The sequence below is a fragment of the Nomascus leucogenys genome, chromosome 19, assembly GCF_006542625.1.
Source record: "Nomascus leucogenys isolate Asia chromosome 19, Asia_NLE_v1, whole genome shotgun sequence".
NCBI lineage: Eukaryota > Metazoa > Chordata > Mammalia > Primates > Hylobatidae > Nomascus > Nomascus leucogenys.
In genome coordinates this window covers 62,944,891-62,963,061 of record NC_044399.1, presented here as the reverse complement: position 1 = coordinate 62,963,061, position 18,171 = coordinate 62,944,891, and the positions used below count along the sequence as shown (strand labels likewise).

The window sequence follows — 18,171 nt, the reverse complement described above, 5'->3', positions numbered from 1 at the left end:
GTTTCTAAAGAGAGATCATCTCCTCGAAAGAATCGCGCAATGCTAATGTTCATACAGAAATGCAAGAGCCTGGACATGGTTGGTATAACAAAAGGACTCTCACTTCAAGATGATGTGGGATCTCTCAGTGGGGCACCAGGGGTGTGTACACAGGAGAAAATGAAAACAAAATGATTCATAATAAAACCAGTCAATGGGATGCAGATCTATTCATTTTAAGCTAGTGTTCGGAATTTTTAACAGTCCTGTTCTTGCTCTGAATTGTGGACCAACTATGATGTCACAGTCTCTCCCCTAAACTCCTCTTCCTTCCTAACCTGCCATCTATACCCCCAGGGTTTCCCCTTACTGCAGCTCCCCTAAGATTGATATGGACACTACAGGAGAGACCACGATAGGCCACTGGTAAAGAAACCTCAGTCCTGGTCACATTTGGTCCTGAGCTTATTGTCCTGTGGAGCCGGGATGCTGAATTGATATTCTGATGTATGAGGGCAGGGAAATTATGCATGCGGGAACTATAGTAATTATGTTAATTGAGGAGACCTCTTTGTTGTGGGATTTCCAGAGCAAGAAGCAGCTTGTGTCAGAGATTTACAGTAGAAGTCCTAAAAATAAGACCCCCAGGTGTGCCCCAGGGGGTGAAGACAGACGTAGCTGAGAGGTTAATCTGGGAACAAAGAAAATGTACTGGAACCAAGCATTAACAAGCTACAGCATAAGGTCCAAGACTGTGAACCTCATGAATAAGGAGGAGGGGGTTGAGGGAGGGGAGGCAAGAAGGCAAAAAGCTCTGCAAAAAAGCATCATCTCTGGAAATTCATGCGTGAACAAAAACGGTCCGGCCAGAAACCGATTTTAAACGGCTAAGAAAATAAAGGCTGAGCAGTTGCTGATCAGAAAGCAAGTCAACACAAGTCAAGGCAGGCGGCACTGGGTGGGTGTTGGTGAGGCCTGTGTGCTGTGGGTCCAGGCAGGGGATAGACCTCCAGATTTGAGCAGATGCTGCGCCCAGAAGAAGCTGGGGCCCCTGGAGAATGAAGAGCGCGCTCTCTCCGTCTCTCAGTGGCGCACCTCGAATGGCCCACACTAGGAAGGCTCTGTTAAACCTAGGAACACAGCCAGCTGAAGCATTTCTCCAGACTCCTTCAGGCCAAGGGACGAAACTGTTCTATTTTATTTTTTCTCTGTCGTGTGTTCTTTTGCTACATAAAATGGAGGCAAAACAGGGAGGAAATGGGATGACTGGTTTACCCAAATTAACCTATAGCTGAAAAAACATCTTCTCCTGACCCAGAAATGAGGAATCACTTTTTTTTTTTATTTCCAAAATCAATCCTTCTTTCTGTATAGGAACTTCTCCTTGTGTTTCACAACCGTTAAGGTATAATCTGTTTCTGAAGGTAAAATAAACAAATGAACGAAAACACTCTGTATGAATGGAATTGCCACCTCCAACTTCATTCATCTCTGGTTTTCTGCCTCCTTTTATGGCCATATGTCTGCAGTGAGCAGGTCATACCCACTCCCACCTTTTTCTCACCATCTCTTTCTCCTTTATCCTGAGGATCATGACTCCCACCCTCACCTCTTTATTGAAACTGCTTCAAGATGCCTCTGATCCCCTTATTAAATGCAGTCAGTGTCTTTCCCTGGGTCCATATTCTTCTTCACTATCCTGTAGCAATCAAAAGTGTTATCTGTGATCCCCAGTCCTCAGAACCAAGTTTCTTTGGCGTCAGCGATCCATTGGGGTTGTAGTTCTCTAACTACTTAGCAACTCTCTAAGTCATTGCTAATGGCTCTTACCTGGCATCTACATCAGAATACCCTGGGGGCTTGTTATAAGGCAGATTGCTAGGCCCCAACCCTACAGTTTTGAGTCAATAGATCTGGGTGGATCAGCTCAGAAATTGCAAATCAAACAAATTTTCAAGTGATGCTGTTGTATCTGGTCCAGGGACCACTCTTCAAGCACCACTGCTCAAATAGTTGTCAGCACAGGGAGTGCATTAAAGTTATCTGGGGCTGAGCCATATTTTAAAATATGCCTGGCCCCAGTACAGACCAATTAAGTGAGAATCTCTGGGATGGGGCCTGGGCTGTCCCTGTGGTTCTGACATGAAGTCAGTGTTGACAGTCTGCATTTGGCTCCTTCCTTAGTTCCACTTGGTCATGCAAACTTCTATAGTGGCCAGCATCAGACTCAGTCCCTCTTATCTTTGCCCTTCAAGCTTGGTATTCTCTCCCTCCCGGTAGGATATTATAAGGCCTGACCTAACACAGTGGCTATGGAAAAAGAGACAAGGTCAGCTTTAAAAGATATTTGGAAACTGGAAGTAACTCTACTTAGTGGCCAATCAAATAAGAGCACTGAAAGAGAAAAATAATTCACTTATTTAGTAGTAGCTACAGAAACGATATTTGCACTTTTCTCAAATACTGGAAAGACCGCAATCAACATCCACCCAATAATCTTCACAAATATCATGCCAACACCTGTGTCCACCAGCTAGAAAATAGTTTATTCATCTACTCAGGGATCAGAAGGCATAACCTCCCGGTTACCTTGTCAAAAAAAAAAAAAAAAGCCTATTTGGAAACAATATTTTTTTTTTCTTTTGAGACAGAGTGTCTGTCGCCCAGCCTGGAGTGCAGTGGCACAATCTCAAAGATCACTGCAACCTCCACTTCCCAGGTTCCAGTGATTCTCCTGCCTCACTCTCTCTAGTAGCTGAGATTACAGGCATGTGCCACCACGCCCTACTAATTTTTGTATTTTTAGTAGGGACGGGGTTTCACCATGTTGGCCAGACTGGTCTCGAACTCCTGACCTCAGGTGATTCACCAGCCTCAGCCTCCCAAAGTGCTAGGATCATAGGCGTGAGCCACCATGTCTGGCCTGGAAACAAGATTTTGTTTAGTTTTGTTTGTTTCACATTTTTGGAGGTTTCCTATCTTCTTTCTCCTGATAAGCCAAACTTCAGTAAGAATCCCACATTTGCTGTTTGCAATGTGGTATCAATTTGTTCTCTCTCCATGTATATTCATGCACAAACTGCTTTTTCTTTTCCTTTTAGTTCTTTTGCTATTTTTTCCCTCTTTGCATCCAAAGTAGTCATTTGTTCCAGGCATGTTAGATGGATCAATATTAAAACATTTATCCATTAAGTTGATTATGACAACAAATTAAATAAACAGGCAGTGAAAAGGCATTTGATAGATTTCAGCAAACATAACTATTGCTGAAATAAACAGAAATACATAGAATGCCCTAAGTATGATGAAGACTATTATCAAAGCCCCAAATTCAAACATCCTATTAAAATGTGAAATAGTAATCAATTTCATTAAAACCAGAAAGAAAGAAAACAGAGATACCTTCGAGCATCATTTATATTCAACATGGTTTTAGAGAGTCTAGCTAATGTAATAGTAAAAGGAAATGAAATGAGTGGAATTAATTTGGGAATGAAGACAGCAAATTACCTTTATTTATAGATTGTATAATAACCATATACCTAGAACAGCCAAGAGAATATAGTAATAATTTTTTAAAACTATTGGAATTAAAGAGTAAATTTGGTTTGAAAAATTTATTAATACATGCACAAAAGTCATCTTCGTATTACCTGAAGTCATTTAGAACAAAGAGGCAATTTTAAAAATTCCATTAATGATCAATCACATTAGATATTAAATTGCCGAGGAATCAACAAAAATGTTGTATGTGAAAAATACAATGAAAAATATAAAATAAAATCTAAATAAATGGATGAGGAAACTATATAGTTCTTCTCAATATAAATTAACTTTTAATAAAAATCATGAAAGGTTCTTTAATGAAAACGGTCAGTATGATTTTAAATGTTGTATTGAAAGATCAGTGTGTAAGGATCGCTAAGACAATGAAGAAAAAGAGTAAGGGAGAGATCATACATGAAATGGTGCAATCAAAATAGTATGACATTGGCATAAGAATGGTCAAATAAATCAGTGGACAAGCGTCCAGAAGTAGATCCAAGTATACGTAGAAACTTAATATATGATAAAGGTGGTATTTAAATTCAGTCATGAGAGAATGGTTTATTTTATAAGTGAGACTGGAATAATTGGTCATTCATCTGGAATAAAGCAATGTTAGTCTCTTACTTCAGTCCACATACAAAAATAAACTTCAGATGAATTAAAGATCTAATGTAAAAAATAAAGCATTCGAGATTTGGGGGAGAAAACTATAGGAGAATATTTATATAGCCATTGGGCAGAGAAGTCCTTATTAAGCAAGAAGAGATCCCCAAAGCCATAAGAAGACAAGCAACTAAATGCTATTTCAAAAATTAGAAATGTATAAATGGATAAAGGCACTATAAATAATATTCAGGGGACTGTGATAGATTGGTAAGAATATTTGCCAATATAATATTTGCCAATATTAGCAATAAGAATATTTGCCAATAAGCTCAAAGAGTTAATATCCCTGTTGTACAATTAATTGTTTCAACATCAAATAAAAATAGACAAATGGGTATGGCATAATCAACAGGAAATTTGTTCAAGGAAAAACGGAAAGGGCTAACAAACGTATGAAGAGATGCTCAGTCTTGCTAGTGGACAGGCAAATACAAATGAAAACAAATAACATGCTCTCCTCCACCCTTGGATTAGACAAAACGTCAGGTCTAGTGTGGACAATGGTGATGATGATGACGATGATGATGATGATGATGATGACAAAGATGACACCTACACTGTGCTTAAAGGTACCAGTCATAAAATTGGCATAAAATTCTAAGAATTGTATGTGTAATTGTTCATTTAGTCCTATCAATAGCTCATGAAGTAGGCACTATTATTACTCTCATTTTGTAGGTGAGGAAATTTATATACACATATGAAATAAAATTTTCAGAAAACAATACTTATGCTTACCACATGCAAAGTTCTCTGATATTTACTATTCTTTTCTATGCTGCTTCATTTAAAAATTACTGGTTGGGTAAATTGATTTTATCACACACAAAGGGGTAAACCCACAAGTTGAAAACGCCTGACCTACAGAGATGTTCACAGATTACTAAAACAATGAGTTTCTGAGTAAAGTACATACTTTGATCTCATTTATAGAAGAAGAAAAGAAAGGAGGAAGAAATTAAGAGGGATGCATCCTATATGTATGTCCTTTCTAAAGACGTGTAAGTGTGCTTACAAGTGCAGAAAAAGATGGAGAAAGAGCCACATCTATTGATATTGATTATCTGGAGAGATTGGGGGTAATGAGACATCTTTTGCTTGTATATCTCTGTTTTGTTTGTCATGCTGCAGAAAGAATGGTCTGCTTTTAGAGTTTTTAAGAACAATTCAACAAACTAGAACAAAAGAATTTTGTGATCTGTAAACTTCTGTGCTCTGGGATTAAAACCTAAGCTTTCCTAACTTTGTTGCATCTCATGCTTAAATGGCCCTCATTCAACATTTGGATCCCATTTATTAAAAAAATAAATCTGTCAATTCTATCTACAAAACCTACTGGGAGAGGGATAAACCTTATTACGGGGTCTTCTTATCGAAGGAGAAGGGTAAATGATTTTTCTCACCTACAGTAATAATGCAATTGAATGAAGGGACAGGAACTCCATGGAAAATGTCTAAAAACAATCACAAAAAATGTTTACAGCAGAGAGGTATAATTTCATTGAAGGAAGTTTCATTCATTCATTCAACATGAATGAATGAACTCATTTTGATTTATTTTACCTGTTTGACAAAACTGCTCTTTACATTTTCCAAGTAATTGATAGAGGTTTCCCCTACCTACAAACCAGAGGTTTTAGTGTCCCTTTAGGCCTTCCTCCTAAGTTGTTCAAGATTCCTGGGGGCTTATTCAGTTCAAACATCAAATAAGGCTGAATTCTTCTTACAAAGGCTAAAAGGAAAAACATAAGTTGAATTTTCAGTCAACCTCTGTGGTTGTTAGTGCTGTTTGCCAGCTCCATCTTCTGGGCACAGGCTAGGATTGCACAACCCTGCCCACAAAGGGGTTAGATGCAGGTACAGGACTCACTTTGTCCAATGAAATGAGAGCAGAATTGAGGTGTCATTTAAAATCCATTGCATAAATGTGTTACATCATTTTCTGCCTCGGCAATGGTAGAAGCAGGTGTCAAGAATATATATCAGCCTGGACCTTCCATGTCTATGATGGCATTCAGAATAATCTTGGAATAACCTCATGTTGTATTAAGCCACTAAAACCTGTGTATTGCTTGTTACTACAGCATAGGCTAAACCTATCCTAACTGATAACACTCCGTGAGCACTTAGGGCTTAGTTAGAAACTGCTGGTTTACATAACTGTTCAGACTGGACCTTACAATTGAAAGAATATTTATACACCGTTGCATTGAGGTCTTTGCTGTCTGGCAACCTGACAGAATTCAAGTGGCGCACTTAATGGGATTCAGTACTATATATTTTTAGCTACACTCAAATTCTTAATCATTGTCCTCTGAAGCACATTATCTTTGCCTGGCTGGCTGAGTACAGAGTAACTTCTAGGCTCAGTCGTGGGCTACACTAGAAATTCTCAGTGACCTTAATACCAGTGCTGTACCCAGGTCACCAGACCAACTATGCATCTCATGGTGAGTTTCTCTTTGGGATCCCTGGGTCCTTATCTGACCGAGAGTCTTGCTCAGGGCCACCTTGGGCCACTTCATTACGTTTAACTAATTTCAAATATTTGGACAAGGATTTCAGATGTTGATCTCTTGTCCCCAGAAAACCTCAAGTTCCACATGCAATTGGTGACTCTCTTCCGAGGGTTCCTACTAAAGAATGTCAGGGAGGAGCAGCCTTCATCAATCCACAAAAGGCTTGGTTACATCATATGTTGGGCTAGAGCCAGCTCATGGAGCATACAGGCTCCTGAGAACCGACTGTGACTGGTCGTGTGCAGCTCTTCCCAACTCTGCCTTTGGTGGCTCAGATTACATTCTTTTGTTTTGTTTTTGAGACAGCGTCTCACTCTATCACCCAGGAGTGCAATAGTACAATCACAGCTCACTGCAGCCTTGAACATCTTGGCTCAAGCAATTCTCTTACCTCAGCCTCTCGAGTAGTTGGGACTACAGGTGCACACCACCATGCCTAGCTAATTTTTTTTTATTTTTTGTAAAAAATAAAAACTATGTTGCCCATGCTGGTCTCAATTCCTGGGCTCAAAAAATCCTCTCTTCTCAGCCTCCCAAAGTGATTGCAGGCGTGAGCCACCTCATCCAACCTAGGCTGGTTTTGACCACAGTGGGAGTATTTGCACAACAGGAATAGGCAATTGCTACAAATCAGAGTTGTTTTTTGTCCTTGGAGAATCCCTTGTTGAACATTTACCAGCACACCACTGAGTACATCCAGCCTCCTCATCTATAGGTGCCTGCTGCCTTACAGCTTCTTAATTGAGAGGGCTCACTAACATGATTCTTCCTGCAATAAGGAAAATTATTCCATCTTTTCTTGCTATTGGCCTCTATAACTTAGTAGTCACTGGCTTACTGTTTTCAATTTCACCTCACTTGATACCCTATTATAAAGAAACTGTTTAAGCACCATTATGTTCCAGGTACTAAGAAGAGAATGATGAGCAAAACAGAGATTCTCCCTACCCCATTGGAGATTCATTTTAGAAGTCTGGAAGAGCAATGGCACCTACTACTAATGTAAGATACTTTTAATATCATGTCCCTTATTTGTCATTTTTGTTTAATTTCCTCAGAGTTAATAAATAAATTTGTGTGATTATTTCAAAGATAGCAGTTATAGTGGCCCTCTGTTACGTTTCTGTGGTCCATAACACTTTCTTTTAGGAACCACCAGCCCCACACCATGTAATTCTAGTAGAACTATCAGTTGGGGCCAGTTTCCACTGTCCCAGTGGTGGGCATATAGCTGAGGATAACAGCAAATCCCACTCCCCAGGATACAGAGACTGCTCCAAGATGGGCACGTGGCCCAACCATGGCCAAGCAGAATCCTTTCGCAGAGACTTATATGGATTCTGGAAGTCTGAAAGGTTTCCAATCTGACAGCATAAAATCTAAGAACCTTATAAGCCTGGAGGAGCCCTATCACATGGAGATCATTTGGAAGAGAATGAAGCCAACGCAGATGAAAGCAGAGCCAAGAAATGGGGAGGGAGGCAGAGAGGGAACATGATGATATGGTTTATTTAAGTCCCAAATCTATCCATGACTGAAACCAAACTAACTCACACAGTTTTCAATTATGTGAGCCAATCAATTCCTTTTGGCTTAGAGCAGGGGTGTCCAATCTTTTGGCTTCCCTGGGCCACATTGGAAGAAGGATGGTCTTGGGCCACACATAAAATACACTAACACTAATGATGGCTGATGAGCAAACAAACAAAAAAAAATTGCAAAAAATCTCATAAAGTTTTAAGACAGTTCACAAATTTGTGTTGGGCCACATTCAAAGCTGTCCTGGGCTACATGTGGCCTGCAGGCTGTGGATTGGACAAGCTTGGTTTAGACTAATTTGCATTTCTGTCAGGTACAATGTTAGAGTCCTCATTAATACAGCAATGTAAAGGAGAACTTAGGAAACAGCATTCTATCCATGATGAGATTTAAAGAGAGGTAGCCAGGTAGAAGACCTGAGGGTGGGTGTGAACAAAATCTAGGAGACCCAATCACAGGGGCCTGTAGGAGCAAAGAAGACTCTAGAGGATCAATGTAGGAGCTCTTGTTCTTGTGCAATCCCTTTCTTTGCCATGTAATATCAGTGCAGAGGTATCCAAAATCTGTTTGAGAGAGAGAGAGAGAAAGAGAGAGAATATAGATATAGAGAAAACACTCATTCCAGGATGAAGAAAAACAGGAGAGAGGTGAGATTATGCTCCAAAGGCAAGGCTACTGCTAAAATCTTCACAAGCCTTTTATTGTCTTTCTACTTGCTTCTTGGTGATCCTCCGTGGAGGCAGGGAGGGCAACCCAACTTCTGCAAGTCAGCCAAACCTTTCCCTGCCACATGGCCTCTGCTTCCCTCTCTTTTCCCTCTTCTCAGCCATGACCTTGGATATCTTCTCAAGTTTGGGAAGACTTACAAGTATGTACCTGAGTTGCTTGCCAATGATTTTTTCGCTTAAGAATTGTTTATTTTCTTCATTAATTTCTAGCATTTCAATGGGCAACTCTTATTTACTTATTCAACCTGGGGAAGAACATAGGTATTAGTAAACGGATTTGGTGAATGAACATTGATGGAGTTAAGCAATGGTGGGGATGGACTGTAACTGCAGGTTTGAGGAGTGACAAGGGGTTGAGAATAATGGGGATATCTGTGATGTTTGGGTAGAAAGGGGAGACAAGAAATCAATAGAAGGGGGACAAATACTTTAAAATTACATTCTACTCATTTGGATAAAGGCCCAGCTTCCTCTAATTTGAACCATAAGGAGGGCTGAGGGCTGAGAGACCAAATCCCTGGACTCTATGACATCACTATCCTCCATTCTGGAGTAGCCAGTCTGAGATGATATGCTCAGTAGGTCCAAAGGCATCCAAAAATCCATGAGGCAGGTGGTAGGATTGATTAGCTGTACAGAATGTGTACTACCCCATGATATATCTGCTGAAATATGGACAAAATTTGGATGTTATCCTTCTAATTTAGGGTGGCAAAAAAAAATAAAACCACAAATTACATCCTATGAAAAATACACGATGGAGATATCCCAGATCCTTTGAGATTCATGAAAATAATCTCACTTCCAAGAGAAATTTACCATCTGTACTAGAAGTGGATGTATTTCCATGATGTCTGTAAGAAGGGATGTGGGGCAGGCTGCAGTGATAGAAATTGTCCTTTGGAAGGAAGGGCTCTGGAATAGGTCCAACTATTTGGATCATGTGTGCACAGAAATATCAAAGTATCAAAGCCTGTATGTCATTCTAGGAAATTATATAAGGAAAAGTCAATATAAATCAGATAGATCATTTGCTTATCCACTCATTCAAGTACTCAATAGATTCTTCAGGGACAGTGCAGAGCACTGGAGATATACATATTCAAATACATACATACATATATATGCACACATCTGTATGTGTGCATATATATACATATGTATATATGTATAGTGTGTGTGTGTGTGTGTGTGTATATATATATTGAGAGAGAGAGAGAGAGAGAGATTTCTGCCTTTCAGGCTCTCATGAAAGAGATAATATCATAATAGCATAGAGTAAATATGTCTTATTAACAAAGTTACACCCAAATGCTAAGGAAGTGTGGTGAGGGAAGGAAAAGTTGAACATCTGGATTCACAGATCTGGTGAGAAACAGGGATAAATGCCAGTTACCTGAATTTAGTGTGATGGAACAAGGACTGATCTTGGACCCAGGAGAACTTACAGTGTTATAGTCCCATCTGTTACTGACTAATTGCATGATGTTGCAGAAACTGGCCTCAGTTTCCTCACTGGAAAATTGAGGTATGTCTTGTAGATTTCTATGGCTTTCGTATTTGTGTGTGTGTGTGAATTTTAACTAGCAATGCGTCTGCTAAGCAGAAAATCTTTGCACCCAGAATAGCACTGAAAGACTGCTGAGAGAAGGAAACATATCCAGGCTCTCTTTATCTTATTGTCCATGTTTCCAAATACATCGCAATTTCCCTGTCTTGTCTTATTAAGCTGATTTTAAACAGGTTGTGATTTAGAAAAAGAAAAGAAAGCCAAGTATTTCTAGCAGTGTCAAACCATTTATTTTGATTAAAAGGCAGTCTTTATATCCAAACAAGCCTGTCTTATTTGAACCTGAATGAAGAAAAAGATCTTCATCCTAAGTAATGGGTGGTCAGTATTTTTAATAATCCTTTATAAAACCTGAGTGGAAAGGATGTCTTAGAAACACACAAACAGACTTAGAAATGGGCCTATTTTCTGTGTTAAAACAAAACCAAAACTAACCACCTGGGAAACAACACTCACGACCCTACACACCTTCTGGCTATTATTTTCTTTCTTTCCCTGGAGACTCAAGCACTGTGATGTCTCCATTTTTCTCACCTCCTTATTGTAGTTCAGCCCACCTGCAGCCAGACTGCACCTCAACCACTCATCTAAACCCGTGTCTTCCCAGGTCAACAGTCACCTTGTGGCCAAAACCAGTAGAGGCTCCTTGTCCTCATTCTATAGAAGTTCCCTGCCTTGACACTGTTCTCTCTTCCTTGGGCTTCCAGGACATTAATCCCTCCAGGTCTTACTCCTTTAAAAACATGACATAACTGTTTATCGCGTCAAGAACTCCGCTAAGAATTTTACATATGTCCTTATTTCAACATAACAATATCTGTACAAAGGGTATGCTATATGCACTTTTACAGAAGACAAAACAGGCTTGGAGAACCTTGTCCAAGGTCACAGGGCAGGAATGTGGCTGTGCTGGTTCCCAAGGAGACCCTCTCAGCACTATAATCATGATGATAAAAAGAATCAGCCCCGACTTACCTTATTGGCTGATTATTTTCTCTATTCTGAATCTTTCCATTTTACATGAAACATTTTCATTTAAGCAGGGCATAGAAATCCTGCAAACGCTTCCCTCATGTCAGGTACCATACCAGCTTTTCATAGACTTTTCCTCAGCAAAACAAGCCTCTGAGACAGTTGCTATTACCCCTATTTTACTTTTAAGGAAACAATGGTTGAAAGAGGTTGTCCCAAATCACAGAGCTCGCTCCTTGTCTGCCTTCATAGCCCCCTCCATCCCATCAGCCCCCCTTCCCTCTCCTTCCTGCACTTTAGCTAGGAAGACCTCAACCATACACATGGTTTTAACCCTACACCATCGACCTCAACCCTGCATTTCAGCCTCTTCTAGGTGCAAAACAAGTTATCCATCATACTCCAAGGTCATCTCAACCAAAAGAAAAACACATAAAAAGGGCCAGGCACGGTGGCTCACACCTGTAATGGCAGCACTTCGGGAGGCTGAGGCGGGCAGGTCACAAGGTCAGGAGTTCGAGACCAGCCTGGCCAATATGGCAAAACCTCGTCTCTACTAAAAATACAAAAATTAGCCAGGCGTGGTGGTACGCACCTGTAGTCCCAGCCACTCGGGAGGCTGAGGCAGGAAAAATCTCTTGAACCCAGAAGGCAGAGGCTGCAGTGAGTCGAGATTGCACCACTGCACTCCAGCCTGGGTGACAGAGTGAGACTCCGTCTCAAAAAAAAAAAAAAATTAAAAAAATAAAATACATAAAAAGAAAAGATCACAGACATAGTCAGCTTTCCTCCAAAACTTAAAAGTCTTCTCCCTCCACTTCTCCTAATGAACCCCACCACAACTTTCACCAGGACATCAGAAATGGGCAAGGCATTCTTACCCCATCCCACCTCCCTCATTCTCCACATCAAGGTAGTCCCCAATGTTTATTGGCTCCATCACACCATGAAGTGAGTCCTCCTGACTCACATTGCCCCCCCACTTTCATGCACACTCATCTTTTCTTGTGAGGATCCCTTAAATTACCCCTTGACTGGCCTCTCTGTCTCCAATATCACACACTTTCAACAGTTAAATCCACAATGCGCAAAGCAATCCTTCTAAATCTGAAGTGCCACCCTGCTGCTTAAACTCTGAAGTGACATGCCTCGGTGCTTTCCCAATCTCCATCTCATCCATTCCCCACTGGAGCAGCTATGGGTTTATGCGGGGTTGACCCCTCCTCTTGATCATGATGGACAAAGATTCCAGACCTGAGCCTATCAACATATGGAATTCCCTATCCATGATTTAGAGTTAGCATGGAACCCGGTTGGTCTAATCAGGATGGCAGGGTGATGTCAGGATGTTTGTTGGATCATTAAGAGAAAAACTTAAACCTTCTCTTATCTCTGGACATAAATGAAAAGTAAGTGTTGGTGCCATCTTGTAACAATCAGGCCAGTCAATCTTTTAAACCTGACATTTCAGAAGATTCTAAAGTTCTGAGCTATTAAAATGAAAGTCATTCAGGAAAACTGGTGTATACATCAGGCCTTTTGAGATGTGTCTTTCCATCTTGAGTACTTCCTCTGTGTATACAAATACCATTGTTGAAGACTCTGTGAAGATAATAATTGCATTTTTCTCATATTACATTAGATTGTTTCATATGAAACTGAAGTTTTTGTGGATCAAAATGGTGGAATCTTGGCATTTCATATGGTTCAACCTGATAAATGTCCATCTCTCCATTTATCTTCTAAGTTCCTTAAAATCAAGAAACACCTTGGCGGTACTGGAGCCTAGCAGTGCATTTTTCTATTAGTAGTTTGATAAATGTTTGTCTAATTGAATTGAACAGAGACATTCAATATAATACTCTGCTTCTGAGATGAGGCTCTACACTCTCCACCTAAATTTTGAGGCTTCCTGCTCTGCCTCCTTCCTTGGCTATTCCTTGTCCGCAATCTGTAAGTGTAAGAATTCTCAGGGTTCTTTTCTCTTTAGCAAGTATGTCTCCATGAGTGCCTCGGATTCTGACCGATCAAATCACTCCCTTTCCTGGGATGGGGTGGGGCAGCCAGGGCGCAGCTGAGGGCAGTGTGATAGGAGCGAATGTGCCCATGGCAGCCCTTTGCCCACCATTCTGTGGGATCAGTCACTATAAGTATCCAACCACCTAGGGGCGCTTGCCTGTTGGCATTTACCCTGTGTCCCTTACTCATCTGACCCTGGGGCTGCCTTCCTGTAGCAATGCTCTATTTCTCATTAGGTGGAGAGAGCTGGTTTCTGAGTACTTCCATCTCCATCTTCTGCTGCAGCAGAACCCAGCTCAATATCTTCAAGGCACGGAGAAGGCCACCTCCTCTAGCCCCTGGCTACCACTCAAAGTAGCACAGCCCACCTTGGGAAGCCTTTGCTGGGGATGCCTCTTTTTATGACGCCTCTCGTAAGAGGGGAGGGGCTTCCTATGGCACCTCTGGAAGAGGGGAAAGGCTGTGGATGTGGGATTTTTAAAAATTTTTAATTGTAGAAGTTCAGCTTCTTGAAAGTAGAATCAAACAAGAGGGAAACATGTAAAATAAAACGTGAAAATCTCCTTACCCAGCCATCTCCTCTTCACACAAAAACATTGTTAAATGTCTGGTGTGCTTTCTTCTAGACCTTTCTCTAAACAGAGGGAGGGTTATGAGGGCACCAGGGGAGGAGGGATTGTTGCTCTTGTTCACAAACCTACTATTCTCTAACTATTGTTTACAGATATATCTCCATGTCAGTGCATAGAGATTTTTCTTAATGAAATTATACATATATGCATATTTGAATTATAATATACTTGAATTATATATATTTGGATTATATTTATATATGTGTGTGAGCATAAATATCTGTATCTAGATTGATAGACAGATAGATAGATAGATAGATACATAGATACATAGATGATAGATTTTAAATCATTATAGCCCTAAAGCCCTAAAAAACTTTCTTGTATATCAATATCATAATAGCAGACATTTTGAAAAATTCTTTGCAGGCATAAACAATGGAAAGGTATAAAAATTAATGGAGAAGTCCAAACAGCCCGGTTCTTTCAATACAACACATATAACCATAAAAATGATCTGTCTGGGTGCATTGGCTCATGCCTGCAATCCCAGCACTTTGGGAGGCTGAAGTGGCTCGATCCCCTGAGGTCAAGAGTTCAAGACCAGCCTGGTCAACATGGCGAAACCCCACCTCTACTAAAAATACAAAAATTAGCTGGGTGTCATGGCGCGCACCTGTAATCCCAGCTACTCAGGAGGCTGAGGCAGGAGAATCGCTTGAACCCGGGAGGCGGAGGTTGCAGTGAGCCGAGATCACACCACTGCACTCTAGCCTGGGAAACAGAGCAAGACTCTGTCTCAATTTAAAAAAAAAAAAAAAAATCTCCAGGCAGTGTGAAATATTTCACTTACAAAATACATTTTTTAAATCTGTGGCTGTCAGGACGCTTCTCTTCCCCTTCTTCTCTCACCATAAATAAGGAGTCCAGCATTAGCAGTCAGACTTTTGCCACCAAGACAAATGCAGAGAAGGGGTCCCCAGAAGGGAGGTTTGCTAAGGTTGAGGGAAGGCTCACCCAGTCAGATGCTCACAGTAGCCTGAGGTCCTTTGAGACCTCCACAACAGACATGGAGATATTTAGGGAGATGTTTAGGGTTGAAGGCGGAAGATAAGACAATGCTGCCCAGGAACGAATTAAAGACTCCTACCTCCAGAAAGGAGATATCCTCATTATGACAATTATCTGTCAATACTTTGCCCCCCACCCACACCCCTCAAGGGAATCCTGCCTTTTAGCAAGACTGACCCAAGTACAGAGCTGGCCATCAAGTAGCCTATTATCAAGTAGCCTTCCATTCAAGTAGCCTGTTATTAGCAAGGAAACACGGCCAAATGGAATTTTTTTTTTTTTTAAGACAGAGTCTTTCTCCGTCACCCAGGCTGGAGTGCAGTGGCACAATCTCGACTCACCGCTACCTCCACCTCCCAAGCTTAAGCAATTCTCATGCCCCAGCCTCCAAGTAGCTAGGATTACAGGTATGCACCACCATGCCCGGCTAACTTTTTGTATTTTTAGTAGAGACAGGGTTTCACCATGTTAGCCAGGCTGGTCTCGAACTCCTGGCCTCAAGTTGATCCACCTGCCTCAGGCTCCCAAAGTGCTGGGATCACACGTGACAGCCACCGCGCCTGGCCCCAAGTGGAAATTAAAACAGCACTTTATTAGCAGTGAAGCCAGGCTCAATAATCCTCCATGCAGACCTGCCTGGTGGAAGTGGGGCTGGAGCACCTTGGATGCAGCAAATGCTCTTGCTGTCCCACCCATCGCCCCTCTGCAGGCACTCACCTTTCCAAGTCACTTTGATGGCTTCTTTCTGCAAGTTTCTACAACCTTCAGATACAGCTTTCTCCAGCCACAGAAGTGTCCTCAACCTGTGCACAGGGCAGGCTAGAAGGACCAGGGGGTGACCCCCTACAGAAGCAGCCTGCAACCAACCATGAATGAGCATTAGTGCCAGATGCTTCAGTTTTGCATCCATCAAGCATGAGATGCATCTACATGCCCTGGCAGAAGTCCCGATGGGAGGGAGCACCAGTGCTCCCTGACATAGCCTGCTCTGGGCACGCCTGAATTGGCTTTCTTCCCTTTCCTGCCCATTCTCACTTCCTTGACCCCTCCTGGTGCTTCCCAGATCCCCCTCCAAAATGAACCCCTTGCACTTGAATCTTTATCTCCTCGTGGGGGGAACAAACCTAAGACACCAGGCCTTGAAGTCTTTCCTCCTATTTGCTTTTCATCCTTTTGCAAATTTATACAGGTCAGAGAAGCAAGTATTGATCCAGAGAAGCCTATCGTTTTCAGAAGTGTTTAGAAATGATAAAAAAAAAGAATCAAAATAAATAGAAGTAAATTTTATTTTCTAAAAAAGCATCTAACGATAAATATGATCCATTTAATCTTAGGAGACAAATTAATAACAAAACTTTTCTTTATAATTAAGTGATGAGGCCCTCAATGGACACATTATCAAGAAGCTCAGGATGTCCTTTTTGAGGCCTCCTCCTGCTCTCCAAACTCCTCATGATTGTGCAAAAACACCGAGCAGAGAGAGAAATGGAAATTGTGACCAGTGTCCTAAGACTTCCCAGGCTGGGTTTGCTATTGGTCTCATTAGTGCCACTGAAACTAGGTTTTTAAATCTTGTCTGCCTTGATGGAAGCATCCATGCCCTTGGTGACTCAGTTCCCAGCACTGAGACTGGTGACTTCAGGCTCATGTATCCAACCACAAGGAGCCACTTAGGTGTTGGGGGAAGAGTCACAAGATCATCCAAGGAGACTGTCTGCAGTTGCCCAGGCCAAGGTGAAACTGGAAGCATCTTTTGATAAATGTACAATGTACCATCTCACTCAGTCCCTGCTAGATAGGCCAATGAATGCTTTGAAAAACTCCTGGAAGGATAAACATCAAAATGTTTATGTTGTTGTCTCTGCACTGTGAAATTGGCATTAATTTTTATTTTTCCCTTCTGTTTCTATATTTTGTGAATATCTTCTGTGAAAATGTATTACTTTTGCCACCATATTTTTTCAATGCTATCAATTTTTTAAAAAGAAATTGCCACTGGTGTTCACTTAGTCCTTTAATAAATATCTATTGAGAGTTTTTTTTATGTGCCAGGCACATCCTAGGCACTAAGAATGCATAAATGGACAGATAAAACACCTCCTTTCATGAGTGTTACACACTAGTGAGGGAAACAGGTGCTATATAAGTCAGCAAATATGTACAGAATATAAAGTCAGGTCTCGGTGAATGTTGGAGGAACAGCAAAGCAGGATGAGCCATAGATGACCCAGGTAGATCATGTGCAAATGGAACCTATCTCAGTTCAAGCTGCTATTACAAAGTACAACAGATGGGTGGATTATAAACAGTAGAAACTTATATCTCACAATTCTGGGGGCTGGGAGTCTAGGGTCAGTCTAAGGTACAGGCATGGTCAGGTTCTATGAGGGTTCTTTCCCTGGTTTCCAGATGGCTGACTTCTTATATCCTCACTCGGTGGAAAGAGGGCGAGAGAGGGATCTCTCCAGGATCTCTTTTATGAGGGCACTAATCCCATTTATGAGGGTCCACTCTCATGACCTAATCACCTCCCAAAGGCTCCACATCACAATACCATTATGTTGAGGGTTAGGATTTCAACATATGAGTTTGCATGGGAGCAGGAGGAAGAGTATACATTCAGTCCATAAATGAGAAACCACCCAGAAATTATCCATTACAAAGGAATTACTGTATCCCTCATTTTTTGCATGAAAATTGCACAAACTGTTGGAAAACAATTCATCTTTATCTTGCATTTCAGATTAAAATTGTACTATTTACCTTCTATATAAAATGATCTAAAACAAGATCAATTTATCTGTTAGAAGTAACTTAAAAAGTTTTTTTAAACTAAATTCAGGTTTTATATGTGTCATCTTTCCCAGTTCTGTTGATTTTGCCCTCTTTCCTCACTCTCTGGACTTCTACTTTTCAAAACCACCTACAAATGCCCCTCCACTGTATAGCAACAGGTTCCACAACCAATGCAAAATGCCATGATCACG

The 18,171-nt window shown here is 41.1% G+C and overlaps 1 long non-coding RNA gene across 1 annotated transcript; it reads right to left on the bottom strand.

Moving 5' to 3' along the window:
* Positions 1 to 16,526: 16,526 nt before the first annotated feature.
* Positions 16,527 to 17,671, bottom strand: LOC105738620. The gene is made up of 2 exons (XR_001114455.1): positions 17,512 to 17,671; positions 16,527 to 17,007 (listed from the first exon to the last, which is right to left on the bottom strand). It is a non-coding gene; the product is annotated as an uncharacterized LOC105738620 (long non-coding RNA).
* Positions 17,672 to 18,171: the final 500 nt, after the last annotated feature.